Genomic DNA, 15395 nt, shown 5'->3' with positions numbered 1-15395 from the left:
CCTCTATCCTCCAGCCAAGCGGGCAAGATGCAAAATTTAGTCTGCCTTCAAGGACAGATTCCAACCAGGTAAAAATACTCAAAGAAGGGGCGGAGCAAGAGCGGTAAGGGGCGTGGCCTAGGGCTATGGGCGTGACCTAAAGATGGGGGCGTGGTCTGGGAGGGGGCGTGGCTTGAGGTAAGTGCTGTGGCTAAGGGGGACGGTGGCTTGGAAAGCATCCCGGGCACCAGACGCAGAGAGCTTCGCATTTGTTGCGCCCGCTTTGGGGCCTAATCCTTCCCACCCGTGATTTGGATAGAAAACCCCACTTCCTGGGACGCCACTGATCCCACGAAGCTTGCGTAGATGATTCCTGCTGGTGAATCGAGCCCGTGGGCCAGATCCCGCCGCGCTTTTTCTCCACCGGTGCACAAAACCTGCCACTCCTCCTCCTCCAGGTTAGCTGCGATTCCCGCGCTGCAGGAGCGGGTTGGACTAGATGCCCCTTGGGGGTCCCTTCCAACTCTGCCATTCTACAATCCTGTCCCCTCGAGGCAGCAGAGGCCCCGCCTGCCAAGTGCGGTGTGGGGAGGGGTGGGATAAGCGCTCTCCCCCCCCCCCACTCCCCGCTTGGCGAGGCGAGGAGAAGAGCTGTAATGAGCGCCTTCCTTCCTTCCTTCCCTCGCCCGCCTCCCCTTCTTTCTCCTCGGGCGCCCGGAGCGGCGAAGCGCTGCTCGTAATGAGCCGCGGGCGCCGCGCCCGCCTCGGCATGGCTTCCTCGAGGATGCTCGGAGACATTAGGCTCCGTATAAATATCGTCATGATTGTTATGATGATTGTCACAGATGGGCTTTCATCGGGCTCGGCGCGCGGCGCGGGGAGCCTGTTGTGCCGGAGGCGCTGGAGGAAGGGCGGGGAAGGCAGGCAGGCAGGCAGGCAGGCAGGCAGGCGGCGAGAAGGGAGCCCAGACTGGCTTCCCGGCTTCGGGTTTGCAAGAAGAACCTGCTGGATCAGGACCCAGCTCGCGCAGCCTCCTCTTCGCCCGGTGGCCAAGCAGGTGCGCCAAAAGGAAGTCCCCGAGCGCAAAGACAGCTCTCCAGTTGTGCGGCTCCCACTCTCTGGCATTCAGAAGTAGACTGCAGCTGGGCATGGAGGTTCTGCTAGCGCAGTAGATCTCCCTGCGGCGAGTCAGGCCAAAAGGGAAGAAGCATCCAGCCCAGCCTCTTGTCCTCCCCGGGCCAAATGACCCTAAGAAGCCAGGATTCGAGATAGACTGCCATGGAGCTGGAGGTTCCATCGGTACAGCACCCTGCTCTGCCAGTGGCCCCGAAGGGAAGCCGGAGAACCTGAGCGCAAGAGCGGCTTCCAGCCACTGGGACGGGCCCCCTAGGCCTGATTCAGAGCTGTTCCGACGTTCTTGAGCCCTGGACGGTGCTCCCTTGGGGAGGGCGGCATGTAAGCCGAGAGGGCAGCAAGCACGACATTCACATTGTGGCCACTCAATGCACCGGGTGGGTGTCCTTAAAGCCCCAGAGCTGTCCAAGGTCCTAAAACACTATGCGGAGGCCGTGCTGTTAAGTGGGGTGGGGCCCGACAAATAATTGAATGCACAACAAATTCAAACGCGCTCTCTTTTGACCTATTTCTGTCCTTCCTGGCCCCCGCATCCCTGCTTTTCTTGCCCGTGTCCGAAGGTGATTCCTGCATTGCAGGGGGTTGGACTAGATGACCCTCGGGTCCCCTTCCGGCCCTGCAATTTTATGGCTCTGTATGCGTTTTATTGTGCGGAAGCGAGAGAGCCACGCTGCGCACGGCCAGGCTGCCAGTCCCACACAGGGCCCAGTGCCGGCAAGTGGCGAGAGGGATAATTATGGGAGCGGGGGCCGGGGGGGGGGCTCCTTGGCACTCCGGATGAACCCGCTTCTCTCCCCCCCCCCTTTCCTCCGCCACCTGATGCAGCCAGCTCTGCGCAAGCGGCAGGCTCCTGGCTCCCTGCACGGCGGGTTTTAATTTTGGCGCATTTCACACCGCGGGCTTCCCCGTAATTGTGCCTGGCGAGCCGGTTAATTTGATTCGCCAGCCTTCCCAAAAGAGACCCTCTTCGGAAAGTCACCTGACTGGCAACGCGATTCAGAGTTGCCTTCTGGAGGGCTCTACACAAACACACACACACACACACAGAGAAAGAGAGAGAGAGAGAGACGGTTTCCATCTTTGCCCATAGAATGGCAGTGTGTGCCATTGGTTAGGGAAATGCGTGTCGCTCAAGAAGAGGTGGCAAGAATACACAGAGGAACTATACAAGAAAGAAATGGATGTCTCGTACACCCCAGGTAGTGTGGTTGCTGACCTTGAGCCAGACATCCTGGAAAGTGAAGTCAAATGGGCCTTAGAAAGCACTGCAAATAACAAGGCCAGTGGAAGTGATGGTATTCCAGCTGAACTATTTAAAATTTTAAAAGATGATGCTGTTAAGGTGCTACACTCAATATGCCAGCAAATTTGGAAAACTCAGCAGTGGCCAGAAGATTGGAGAAGATCAGTCTACATCCCAATCCCAAAGAAGGGCAGTGCCAAAGAATGCTCCAACTACCGCACAATTGCACTCATTTCACACGCTAGCAAGGTTATGCTTAAAATTCTACAAGGAAGGCTCAAGCAGTATGTGGATCGAGAACTCCCAGAAGTGCAAGCTGGATTTAGAAGAGGCAGAGGAACCAGAGACCAAATTGCAAACATGCGCTGGATTATGGAGAAAGCTAGAGAGTTCCAGAAAGACATCTACTTCTGCTTCATTGACTATGAAAAAGCCTTTGACTGTGTCGACCACAGCAAACTATGGCAAGTTCTTAAAGAAATGGGAGTGCCTGATCACCTCATCTGTCTCCTGAGAAATCTCTATGTGGGACAAGAAGCTACAGTTAGAACTGGATATGGAACAACTGATTGGTTCAAAATTGGGAAAGGAGTACGACAAGGCTGTATTTTGTCTCCCTGCTTATTTAATTTATATGCAGAATACATCATGCGAAAGGCTGGGCTGGATGAATCCCAAGCTGGAATTAAGATTGCCGGAAGAAATATCAACAACCTCAGATATGCAGATGACACAACCTTGATGGCAGAAAGTGAGGAGGAATTAAAGAACCTTTTAATGAGGGTGAAAGAGGAGAGCGCAAAATATGGTCTGAAGCTCAACATCAAAAAAACGAAGATCATGGCCACTGGTCCCATCACCTCCTGGCAAATAGAAGGGGAAGAAATGGAGGCAGTGAGAGATTTTACTTTCTTGGGCTCCATGATCACTGCAGATGGTGACAGCAGCCACGAAATTAAAAGACACCTGCTTCTTGGGAGAAGGGCAATGACAGGCCTAGACAGCATCTTGAGAAGTAGAGACATCACCTTGCCAACAAAGGTCCGTATAGTTAAAGCCATGGTCTTCCCAGTAGTGATGTATGGAAGTGAGAGCTGGACCATCAAGAAGGCTGATCGCCGAAGAATTGATGCTTTTGAATTATGGTGCTGGAGGAGACTCTTGAGAGTCCCATGGACTGCAAGAAGATCAAATGCATCCATTCTTAAGGAAATCAGACCTGAGTGCTCACTGGAAGGACAGATCGTGAAGCTGAGGCTCCAGTACTTTGGCCACCTCATGAGAAGAGAAGACTCCCTGGAGAAGACCCTGATGCTGGGAAAGATGGAGGGCACAAGGAGAAGGGGGCGACAGAGGACGAGATGGTTGGATAGTGTTTTCGAGGTTACCAGCATGAGTTTGACCAAACTGCGGGAGGTAGTGGAGGACAGAGGTGCCTGGCGTGCTCTGGTCCATGGGGTCACGAAGAGTCGGACACGACTAAACGACTAAACAACAACAAAATTGCCCTCTGCAGGGTGGCTATGGAAGCACTCAGCTCTGGACCGTGAAACCGCTCCCTGCTTCTGTCCAATCCTTTTAAAAGTCCGTCTAGATTTGTGACCCCCACTGCCTCCTGTGGAAGGGAGTTCCGCAGTTCAACTCTGTGCTGCGTGAAGTATTTTCTGTTATCTCTCCTGAATCTCCCAATTAAAAAATAAATAAATTCCTTCCAGTAGCAGCTTAGAGACCAACTAAGTTTGTTATTGGTATGAGCTTTCGTGAGCATGCACACTTCTTCAGATTAATAATAATAATAATGATAATATTTATTATTTATACCCCGCCCATCTGGCTGAGTTTCCCCAGCCACTCTGGGCGGCTCCCAGATACAATACCAATAACAAACTTACTTGGTCTCTAAGGTGCTACTGGAAGGAATTTGTTTGTTCCAACTATGGCAGACCAACACGGCTAAAGGAAAAGGTACCCCTGACCATTAGGTCCTGTCATGGCCGACTCTGGGGTTGCGGCGCTCATCTCGCTTTACTGGCCAAGGGAGCCAGCGTGCAGCTTCCGGTCATGTGGCCAGCAGGACTAAGCTGCTACTGGCGAACCAGAGCAGTGCATGGAAACACCGCTTACCTTCCTGCCAGAGCGGTACCTATTTATCTACTTGCACTTTGATGTGCTTTCGAACTGCTAGGTTGGCAGGAGCAGGGACCGAGCAATGGGAGCTCACCCCATCGCGGGGATTCGAACCGCCGACCTTCTGATTGCCAAGTCCTAGGCTCTGTGGTTTAACCCACAGCGCCACCCACGTTACACCAACCTGTAACTAGAATCTCCCAATGTTCAGGTCCCTTGGATGTCCATGAGTTCCAGTGTTAATGCGAGATGAAGGAAAACCTCCCTCTAGCCTAGAAAATCTCTTTCTATCATTTCATAATTATTTTTGGACCAGGCCAAAGGGGGCCCATCCAGTCCAGCACCCTGTTCTCACAGTAGCAGCCAAACAGACCCCCCCCAAAGGGAGCCCAAGGGGAGGGCCTGAGGACAAAAGCAGCCCCTCTCTCCCACTTGCAATTCTCAGCTACTGGTATTATTCAGAGTATTTGCTGAAATGCAGTAGCACACACCGTTCATGTCTAGTAGCCTTTAGGGGTGCCAACTTGATTCAAATATTGGGGGGCCCAGGTGAGCCCCGCCCTGCATAATGGATCATATAACGCGGTGCATGCACACCATTTGAATGGCAGTGCCCATCAACTGGGGGGCAGCCCCCTCAAATATTTTATTGGGGGCGGGTGAAGACCTCTTGGCTCCTAGGAGTGGCTCCTAGTAAAAGACTTCTGGGAAAGGATTTATAATGAATTGAAAAAAAGTGTTGAAAAACACATTTATTAAAAAACCAGAAGCCTTTTTACTTGGTATAGTGGGGGGTGAAATCCCCAAAAAGGATGTTACTTTTTTTCTGTCTGCCACAACAGCTGCGAGAATATTGCTAGTGAAGAATTGGAAGAAACAAGATTTACCAACTATCGAAGAATGGCAGATGAAGATGATGGACTATATGGAACTTGCCGAACTGACCAGGAGACTCCGAGACCAGAGAGAAGAGATGGTGGAAGAAGATTGGAAGAAGTTTAAGAAATATTTGAAAAAATATGTTAATATTTAAATCTTGGAATAGCTTTGGAAGTGGATATAGGCTGTAGGGTTAGAAGTAGAAGACAGGGTGTTTTAAAATAGTATTATTTGTAAGTGATAAAAGGTGAAGTTATTTTAAGTGCGATTTAAAAAAAAAAGATGGTTAGAAATTATGACATATGTAAACTGCTAAAGATGAAGAACCAGTAAAATGAAAATCAGATAGGTGGGACTTGGGGATGCCCAATTAACAATGTTTAGAAAAATAAGGATATGACAAGAATTTGTTTGTATTGTTTGTCTTTTCTCTTTGTGTTTTTTATTTGTGTTATAAAATGAATAAAAAAATTGGGGGGGAATAGGAGTGGACTTCTGGCAGCCCCTCCATTTCCCCAATAAAGTCCGCAGACGGGGCCAAGCTCAGTGTTTAAGCACCTGGCTTGTATGCAGAAGGTCCCCGGTTTGATCCATCTCCAGGCTGGGCTGGGAGAGGCTCCTGGCCTGAATCCCTGAAATGCTGCTGCCAGCCCGTGTTGGCAGTACTGAGCTAGATGGATGAGGTGGTAGAAGGCGATTTACTCAGGTGCCCCCGCCAACACAGGAGGGTTGTGTGTGCATGTGCCCACACCATCTCAGAACTGTACTACTGCACCATCAAAGCAAGGCAGTGTTGGGAAATTCAGGACAGGCAGAAGAGAGTTGATCTGCGGAACTCGCTGCCACAGGAGGCAGGGATGGTAAGCAACTTGGATGGCTTTGAAAGAGGATTGGACAAATTCGAAGGCTCCTGAATCCTAGTGCAATAAGAGATGGGCTAGCAGCTGGACTTCCAGGAGGGCGGAGAAGAGGCTGACCACCACTGCCCTCCTGCTGCCAGTCTCCTCTGGAGTAAGCATGAGGGGGCAAGCTGCCTGTCATTTTTCTCTCCTCTCTGTGCTTTATTTGGGCCAAGCTCCTTGCAGCGCAGCGAGACCAGGGCCAGAAAATGGTGAGCTCTTGTTTTGCTTTGTATTTATGTAATTAAGCGAGATCATTTTGTGATACTGAATTTATTCTGTGTTCACCGAATCATTGCTTTTTGTCATTTCTGAATTTACAGGCCCGCTCTGTATTTTGAATATTTTGCATTTCTGATGCTCCGCATTTTGGTGTTTTGGATGTTTGCCGCAAGCCACTTTTGGCGGAGCTCCTTGCGCAAAAGCAGCACGTGAGAAAACTCGACCCGTCAATCAGTTGCTCGAGATCCCAGAAGGGGAGAGTTGCTCTCGCACTCAGGTCCTGCTCAGGGGCTTCCCCTATGGTTGGCCACTGTGAGAACAGGAGGCTCAGCCAGGTGAGACTGATTCAGCAGGTCCCTCTTCTGCTCTTATATTCAGTCCTGGGATGGAAGCCAGCCAAATTCTCGTCCACAGATATCTCCGAAGGACAGAGTGGTCTGGGGACCGTCGATTTGTCATTCTCAGTCCGGCAGCAAACCGCATGCCACGTCCCGACACGAGGAGCCATTATTGCTTTTAATAAAACATACTTTATTTTAAGTGGCTGTTATTGCATTCATTAGTCTTGCTCATTTCTTACCTCACTGCTCCGTGACAGCTGGACCTGGCGGCTGGCGGGGGGGGGGGGGCGCTTCTTTGAAATGGCTGCGGGCAAAAGCCAAAGGGCGGCTCACACAAGGACACCGGGGGACAGTGCGGACAGATGACCTCAGGGCAGCTCGGTTGTGAGCTGTCGCCGGAAAGTCTTTGTCGACTCTGAACTGGAGCACGGATATGGTGTAGAATTAGGGCTTAAAACACCCAAGCACTCTACTGAGGGGGTTGGAAGATTCACGACAGATGGATGCATAGTTCAACTGTGGAACTCCCTGCCACTGGAGGCTGCAGTGGCCAGCGACCTGGATGGCTTTAAAAGGGGATTAGACACATTCATGGAGGAGATGACTATTAATGGCTCCTAATCAGGGTGGCTTTGCACTGCCTTCATGGTCAGAGGAAGTAATGTTTCTCAAATACCAGTTGCTGGGAGACAAAGAATGCAGGAGTTCTGCTGCACTTGGGTCTAGATTCCAGGTTCCTCAACCAGCCTCTGCTTGGCCACTGTGAAAACTGGATGCTCCATTAAATGGGTTGCTGGTCGGACCCAGAAAGGCTCCTCTTATGAGGCGAGGATGTCCTCTTAACTGCTGCAGCTCGCAGAAACACCACACAATTCCTCTTGTTGTTGTTGTTGTTTAGTGGTTTAGTCATGTCCACCTCTTTGTGACCCCCTGGACCAGAGCACGCCAGGCCCTCCTGTCTTCCACTGCCTCCCTCAGGCTGGTTGCTTCAAGAACACTGTCCCACCATCTCGTCCTCTGGCGTCCCCTTCTCCTTGCGCCCTCCATCTTTCCCAACATCAGGGTCTTTTCCAGGGAGTCTTCTCTTCTCATGAGGTGGCCAAAGTACTGGAGCCTCAGCTTCAGGATCCGTCCTTCCAGTGAGCACTCAGGGCTGATTTCCTTCAGAATGAATAAGTTTGGTCTTCTTGCAGTCCATGGGACTCTCAAGAGTCTCCTCCAGCACCAGAATTCAAAAGCATCCATTCTTCAGCAATCAGCCTTCTTGATGGTCCAGCTCTCACTTCCATACATCACTACTGGGAAAACCATAGCTTGAACTAGACGGACCTTTGTTGACAAGGTGATTCCTCTACAGGTGGGCAAAGTGCCCATCACTGTCCCTGGCCTGGGAGGTTCTATAAGTACACAAGCCAGGACTGCTGAATCTTCCCATCTGCCCGTCTAGTCCAGCCTCCTGTCCTCACTGTGGTCAAATGCCCCTAAGATAGACTGCCCCTGGACCTGGAGGCCCCATTAATAGAGCCCGGCTGCTGAAACAGGCCAAAGGGGGTCCATCTAGTTCAGTGTCCGGTTCTTACAGTGGCCTGCCAGTTTGGGAGCTAGCATTTAAGAGCCCTCTCGCCTCCGGCCATTTCAAGCAACTGCTGTTCAGAGATGTCGCTGCCTGTGAACGTGGTCCTGTGAGATGCTCAGCCTACCACCAACGTGGTGGCTGCCCACCCGTCTCCCACGTGGCTGTGTGAACAGGCCCTCGTCTGCCGGCTCATCCTCCATAGAGCGAACCTTTCCGACATCTCTCTTTCCTCCCCTCTCCCCTACCATCCTTCCCTCGAGCAAATTATTCCTGCCTCACCTGTTAACTTAGTTCAACTGACACAGCTAATTGTCTAAAAATAACCCTCTGCTGGTCCCAGATCCGTGTGAAGGAGGCGAGACAGGAAAGGCGAGGGAGCCTAGGAGGTCCAGGTTTACCCAGCGCAAAGTGCGGGGATGCGAGCATGGCATTCTGGAGCAGCTTTGCTCAAGGACGAAACCAGCAAAACAGGTCGAGGAGTTGATGTTGCTTTTTCAGACAGCTCCTTTGCCAGGAGACCGTGCGGTCCATCTGCCGTCTGCGCGAGAATCCCGTTTCTCCGTGAAAGAGGGTGTGAGGTCTCCTGAGTGCCAGATGCGTTCCTTTCTAAACTATATCGAGGGCTACCAACTATAACACAGGCCACGCTTTTTAAAGTGTGGTTTATTTCAAAGAATCTCAAAGTTGCAGAGTTGGAAGGGGTCTTCAAGTGTCATCTAGTCCAGCCCTCTGCAATGAATGCAGCGATCCCAGCTACAGAATCCCAGTCAGGTGTTTAGTTGGGATCTCCTTCCTTGCATTTTAATCCGCTTGCTTGGCTCCTACTCCCTGGAGCAGCAGAAAATAAACTGGCTCCATCTTCTGTGATTTAGCCTGAAAGAGAAAGCTCATTTCTGGCGAGAAGGCAGCCCCCCTACTTGGCTGTTAATTGATTGACCAATGAATTAAAAAGTTAATTACATGTGCTGGGCAGTGGGAGAACACAAGGGCCGTGGCTGAACAGTCTTCTTTTCTTGCCTTCCACCTGCACCACAAAAGCCAGGAGGGTCATAAGAAGGGGCCTTAAAAATATCCTAAGTCACTGGTCCCACCTAGCTCAATACTGTCAACACTGCCTGGCAGTAGCTCTTTGGGATTTGGGGCTTAGGGGTCTCTCCCAGTCCTACTTGGAGATGTTGCCTGGGATCAAACCTGCAACCTTCTGCACGCCAAGCAGATGCTCTGACCACTGAGCTGCAGCCCTTCCCTTTATGCTAAAGTAAGATTCCAGTCCTCATGGTGCGCAAGAAAAGGCTGCTTTAAACAGAAAAGCAGGAAGGTGCCATCTAGTGATTCTGGCCATCCCTGGCTGGCAGAGGCTGTCCAGGATTTCAGACATTTAAAGAATCCCAGGAGTTTATCCCTTGCAGAGTTGTCATTCCCAGCATCCCGAAAAACTACTTCTCAAGATCCTTCCAGGGGGGTGTTAAGGAGAATGGGATTTGCTGTATATTTTTTGACATGGGGTTTTTCCTTTGGCCGTAGCTGTCTCGTGTGATTGGCTGACTGTGAGTCACATGAGAGAGGCATCCCATTCCGTTGTGACTGTTATTCCAGCAACTGTCGTTTTTTAACTGCCCTTTCTGCTCTTCTCTCTGTGTGCGTGAGGGAGAATGGCTGAGAGAGAGACGTTTCTTCAGGATCCTGAGTGCATGTCAGGGTGAAGTGAAGCAGACAGAGGAAGATCTTGAAATGTTAATAGGGAGAATCCTGTGTAGGAACAAAGTGAATAAGCATGAGATTGTAGATACGTTATTCTCAGTTATATGTTTATGAAAGGAAAGTTCTTTGAGTATGAATCTGGACATTGCATATCATATATATGTGTGTGTAAAGCTCCTTGATGTGACATGGGTGTATACACACACACACACACAAACACACACAAAAGGGGAGCCAAGGGATTTCAATGCAGTGAGTGAAAGGTAAAGGGGCCCCTGACCGTTAGCTCCAGTCGCGGACGACTCTGAGGTTGCAGCACTCATCTTGCTTTACTGGCAGAGGGAGCCGGCGTACAGCTTCCGGGTCATGTGGCAAGCAGGACTAAGCCGCTTCTGGCAAACCAGAGCAGCACACAGAAATGCCGTTTACCTTCCTGCCGGAGTGGTACCTATTTATCTACTTGCACTTTGACGTGCTTTCGAACTGCTAGGTTGGCAGGAGCAGGGACCGAGCAACGGGACCTCACCCCATCGCAGGGATTCAAACCGCCGACCTTCTGATTGGCAAGTCCTAGGCTCTGCGGTTTAACCCACAGCACCACCCACGTCCCTTAGTGTGTGAAAAGGGCGACCCAAATGATCAGAGGAATGGAGCCCCTCTCCTAAGAGGAAAGATAGCAAAACTTGGGTCTTTGGGGTTTGGAGAAGAGGCAAATCAGAGGAGCCATGATAAAAGTTTATAAAATTGTGCCTGGCATGGAGGAAGGGGACAGAGAGAAGTTTTCCTCCCTCTCTCCTAACACTCGAACTGGTGGACATCCATGGAACCTGGATGTTGGCAGATTCCAGATGGATAAAAGAAAGTCCCCTTTTCACGCAGCGCAGGGTTAAACTGCGGAACTCCCTCCCACTGGAGGCACCAACCTGGGTGGCTTTAACAGAGGGTTAGGCAGATTCACGGAGGAGGAGGCGGAGAGGGCTGCCAGCCACAAGGGCTCCCCGGGTCTCTCCAGAGCATCCCAGGAACTCTAGCCCACCCCTCACAGAGCCGCGACCCCCAGCATCCCTGACAAACCACACTTCCCAGGATCCTTCGGGGTGGGGGGGAGAGAACTCTCGGAGTGGGGCGTGCGGACGCGAGCGAAGACTCATATTTGGGTGCTGCTTTCCGCCAGAGGCCGCCATGCCCCCCTCTGGCCGCCAGAGAGCAGCAGTGAGCTTCCAGAGACCCCCTGCGCGTTCCTAACTTCCAGATCAAAGGGAAGGTCAAAGTTTTTGCCCCGTCCAGGGGGGCTGATCCTAATGGGCAGGCGGGGGGGTCGCAGGAGGAGGATTAATCCCCTCCCTGCTCCCCCATCCCTGCCTCTTCCAAGCCCCCTTCCTGGGGATTTGGGGGGGGGGGATGCAGCCGCGTTGCCATGGAGACCACCGCCTGGGGCAAAGCAGACTAGAGGAGGAATCCAGAATTCTCCCCGCCAGCCAATAGCCGGGGAAGCGAGGCGAGGCGGCGAGACGGGGCGGGAGAGGTCAGCCGCTTCAGAGAAGACGTCCCTGTCTTTGATGTTTCCTCTTGGGGGGGCGGTTTGCGGAAAATAGCGGGTAGGAGCCCGGAGGAACGTGGCGCAGTGTCGCCTAGTGGTTAGAGCGCCGGGCTGGGACCCAGGAGTCCGGGGTTCAAATCCCTCACTGGCCATGAGTGAAGCTGGGGCAGGTCACTGCCTCTCAGCCTGACTTCGGGGGGGGGGTTATGGGGAGAACCTCGCCTGGCACCTTGAGCTTCTTGGGCAAAAGGTGGGACATAAATTATATGCCAAGCAGCTAGGCAGGTGGTGGGCAGAACTTTGGGATGGGTCCAAATGGAAACACAGGGAAGGGCAGATGCAGGAATCTAGTGTTGTGGTGGTGGTGGGGTTTTGTGGGGAGCGGTCCTCCACTAGTGGGGAACAGTGCTGACTGGCATGCTGGCCCTCTGCCAACATCAGCGCCCCGTTGGCACGGCTCAGATTTGTGGTGGCTTGTCGTACTGAACACCACAACCTGTGTGTGGGTGTGTGCGAGGGGGCGGGTGTCTTTCCACTCAAGGCCTGACTTGGGGGCAGCTCCCTGCAAGAAATACTAAAAACACAAGACAACATCACACACTTAAAACATCCCTGGACCTTCGGGTGTCTTTTAAAAATGATGTAACTCTTTATCTCCTCGACATCTGGCCGCCTGCTTCCCTGGAACTTCACTTCTTGCAGGGAGGGACCCAGTCGAAGACCCTCAAAGGAGGCCCTCTGGGTCCAAGCTGGGTGGGTGGAGATGCTCCTTCAGGGAGACCCACCTGTGGATGAGATTGCCCAGGTAAGAAGGGGGCCACAGGCGCTCTCTCTCTGCAAGGAGAGAAGGGGTGGGCCTTAAAATCTGGCCTTTTCCTCTCCCAGATGTGAGATACTCTGCACAGGCTTAATAATAATAATAATAATAATAATAATAATAATAATAATAATTTATCATTTATACCCCGCCCATCCGGCTGGGCTTCCCCAGCCACTCTGGGTGGCTTCCAACAAAATATTAAAATACCGTAATGCATCAAACATTTAAAGCTTCCCTAAACAGGGCTGCCTTCAGATGTCTTCTAAAAATCTGGTAGTTGTTTATCTCTTTGACATCTGATGGGAGGGAGTTCCACAGGGCGGGTGCCACCACCGAGAAGGCCCTCTGCCTGGTTCCCTGTACAGTGGTACTGCAGGTTAAGTACTTAATTCGTTCCAGAGGTCTGTTCTTAACCTGAAACTGTTCTTAACCTGAAGAACCACTTTAGTTAATGGGGCCTCCTGCTGCCGCCGCGCTGCCAGAGCACGATTTCTGTTCTCATCCTGAAGCAAAGTTCTTAACCCGAGGTACTATTTCTGGGTTAGCGGAGTCTGTAACCTGAAGCGTCTGTAACCCGAGGTACCACTGTAACTTGGCTTCTCACAGTGAGGGAACCGCCAGAATGCCCTCCACGCTGGACCTCAGTGTCTGGGTAGAACGATGGGAGTGGAGATGCTCCTTCAGATATACTGGACGATGATGCTCTCGCCATGCACATCCCAGTCACCCTCCAGTTGCAAACGAGAAAGATGCTGCACAGTTCAGAGGGCCTCTGGTCCCAGAACCAGGGAAGCCCCTTTGAGGTGAAAACCCAGCGGCAAAGTACCCGAAAGGTTGTGCAGGAACCCCTCTGGGAGGTCAGAGAGAGAGCGAGAGAACTGCCTTTGCAAGGAGGGAAATAAACTTTGAATTGCCTTCAGCTTGAGGAAACCTTTGTCTGTGCCGAATGTCTTAATTCTCTGCCTCCTTCGGCCTCTGGAGGAGATTCAGAGATGCCTGGAGAGTCGTCAAGAGACACCCATCACCACTAAACTTCTCAGACAGATTTCGGCAACCCAGATGGCGCCTGGACACCCGTCCCCAAATGATCCGGGAATTCCTGTCTGAAAGCGACACGGGGCTCCAGAGCCAGATCCCAGGCGTCTTTTAAATGTGTAGGGGGAGACGGCTTACTCCCAGGAAACTCACGCAGGAATGTAACCATGGTTTCTCCCTTCCCCCCCAAAAAAGCTCACAAACCTTCTGATCAAGTCACATCAGGGAGCTTTACCCTCAAGTAAAATGGGCCTAGGAACCTGGACTTGAACCCCTATGTCTGGTTGCCACCCGCTCCAAGCAAGACAGTGCTGTGTAGTGGTTAGGGTGTTGAGCTAAGATCTGGGAGAGACCCAGGTCCCAACGGCCATGAAGCTCAGAGTGGTGACTTTGGACCAGTCCCTCACCCACCTCACAGGGCTGTTGAGAGGATAAAATGAGTGAGGGGAGAAGACTGTAGGCCGCCTTGAACTGCTTGGAGGAAAAAGGTGGAGTAGTCAGGTAATAAACAGACATCAAGAAGGTACTTTGCTCTCAAGTTCTTCATCTTTGGCGATCCCTCGTAGCCGAGTAAGATTGTCTTCCATAAACACGGTTTTAACAATGAGTCCGTAAGTGACGGCGGAGGCCAGTTCTGGATCCAAATGGGCCAGGAAGGCAAACCTTGACCCTTGAAACGTAGGCCTGGTTTTCCTGTTTTGCTAGGATTCCTTCCTGCCAGTCATCAGACTGATCCTCAGCTGATCTGCACAGGGAGCGCTTTGTGCACAGAGAATTGGACATGCCCCACGCTCCCTGCTGGCGAACATTCAGGCTTACTCGGGAGTAGCTGCCGTTGAGATCCATGGGATTTCCTCCCACCCAGGAAGGCAGCTTCCTAGGCTCCTGTTCAAACCAGCCCTTTACTTAGAACCATGAGGACTAGAATTTTACTTTATTTGTTTAGAAGGTGCAACTCAGCAGGCAGAGCAGCTGCTTCCCACATGGAAAGCAACAGCTTCCAAGCAGGGAAGGACCATCAGCACCACCTGGAACCCAGGCCAGCGGCTGCCAGCCCAAGTTGACCACCCCAGAGGCTGAATTCATCATCCCTCAGCTCCTTTGCCATCCAGCCACATGGCATTTCCATGTGGGTCTCTTCACTTCTGTCATTCTCACACCTGGAGGGCACTGGGTTGGAGAACGCCGCCATCCCCACCAGCCCCATCTGTAAGGCCTACGCCTGAGGAGCCTTTAAAGATAAAGGTAAAGGGACCCCTGACCATTAGGTCCAGTCGTGGCCGACTCTGGGGTTGCGATGCCCATCTCTCTTTACTGGCCGAGGGAGCCGGCATACAAATTCCGGGTCATGTGGCCAGCAGGACTAAGCCGCTTCTGGCGAACCAGAGCAGCGCACGGAAACGCCGTTTACCTTCCCGCCGGAGCAATACCTATTTATCTACTTGCACTGGCGTGCTTTCGAACTGCTAGGTTGGCAGGAGCTGGGGCAGGGAGTTCACCCCGTCATGGGGATTTGAACCGCCGACCTTCTGATCGGCAAGTCCTAGGCTCTGTGGTTTAACCCACAGCACCACCCGCGTCCCTCTGAGGAGCCTTTACACGGGAGTAAATCCGGATCGGGGCCTCCCCTGCCGAGCCGCGTCCACACGTGCCAGAACTTTGCCCAAGTTGGCCGGAGAAGCGGGTTGCGCCTCGGCGCCTCCTCCGCCCGCTCCTCCCCCGGAGGCCAATCCGGAGCGCCTCTCTCCCTTCCCCCGGCGCTGCCTGCTTCGCTCTCTCCTCCTCCTCCTCCTCCTCCTCCTCCCTCCATCCCAAAGTGGTTCCCGGCGCGCTCCTTCTTCCCTCCCTCCCTCCCTCCTCTCTGCCTCCCTCCCTCCCTCTCTCCTCCTCCTCCTCCTC

The 15395-nt window shown here is 52.3% G+C and overlaps 1 long non-coding RNA gene across 1 annotated transcript; it reads left to right on the top strand.

Annotated features, from left to right (window-relative positions):
- The first annotated feature begins 213 nt into the window (after positions 1-213).
- LOC144325840 (uncharacterized) lies at positions 214-7023 on the top strand. The gene is made up of 2 exons (XR_013391038.1): positions 214-437; positions 5326-7023. It is a non-coding gene; the product is annotated as an uncharacterized LOC144325840 (long non-coding RNA).
- Positions 7024-15395: the final 8372 nt, after the last annotated feature.

This window comes from Podarcis muralis, chromosome 16 (assembly GCF_964188315.1).
Source record: "Podarcis muralis chromosome 16, rPodMur119.hap1.1, whole genome shotgun sequence".
Lineage (NCBI taxonomy): Eukaryota > Metazoa > Chordata > Lepidosauria > Squamata > Lacertidae > Podarcis > Podarcis muralis.
Note: the sequence above shows the minus strand (reverse complement) of the source record. Positions and strands in the feature narration are given on the sequence as shown.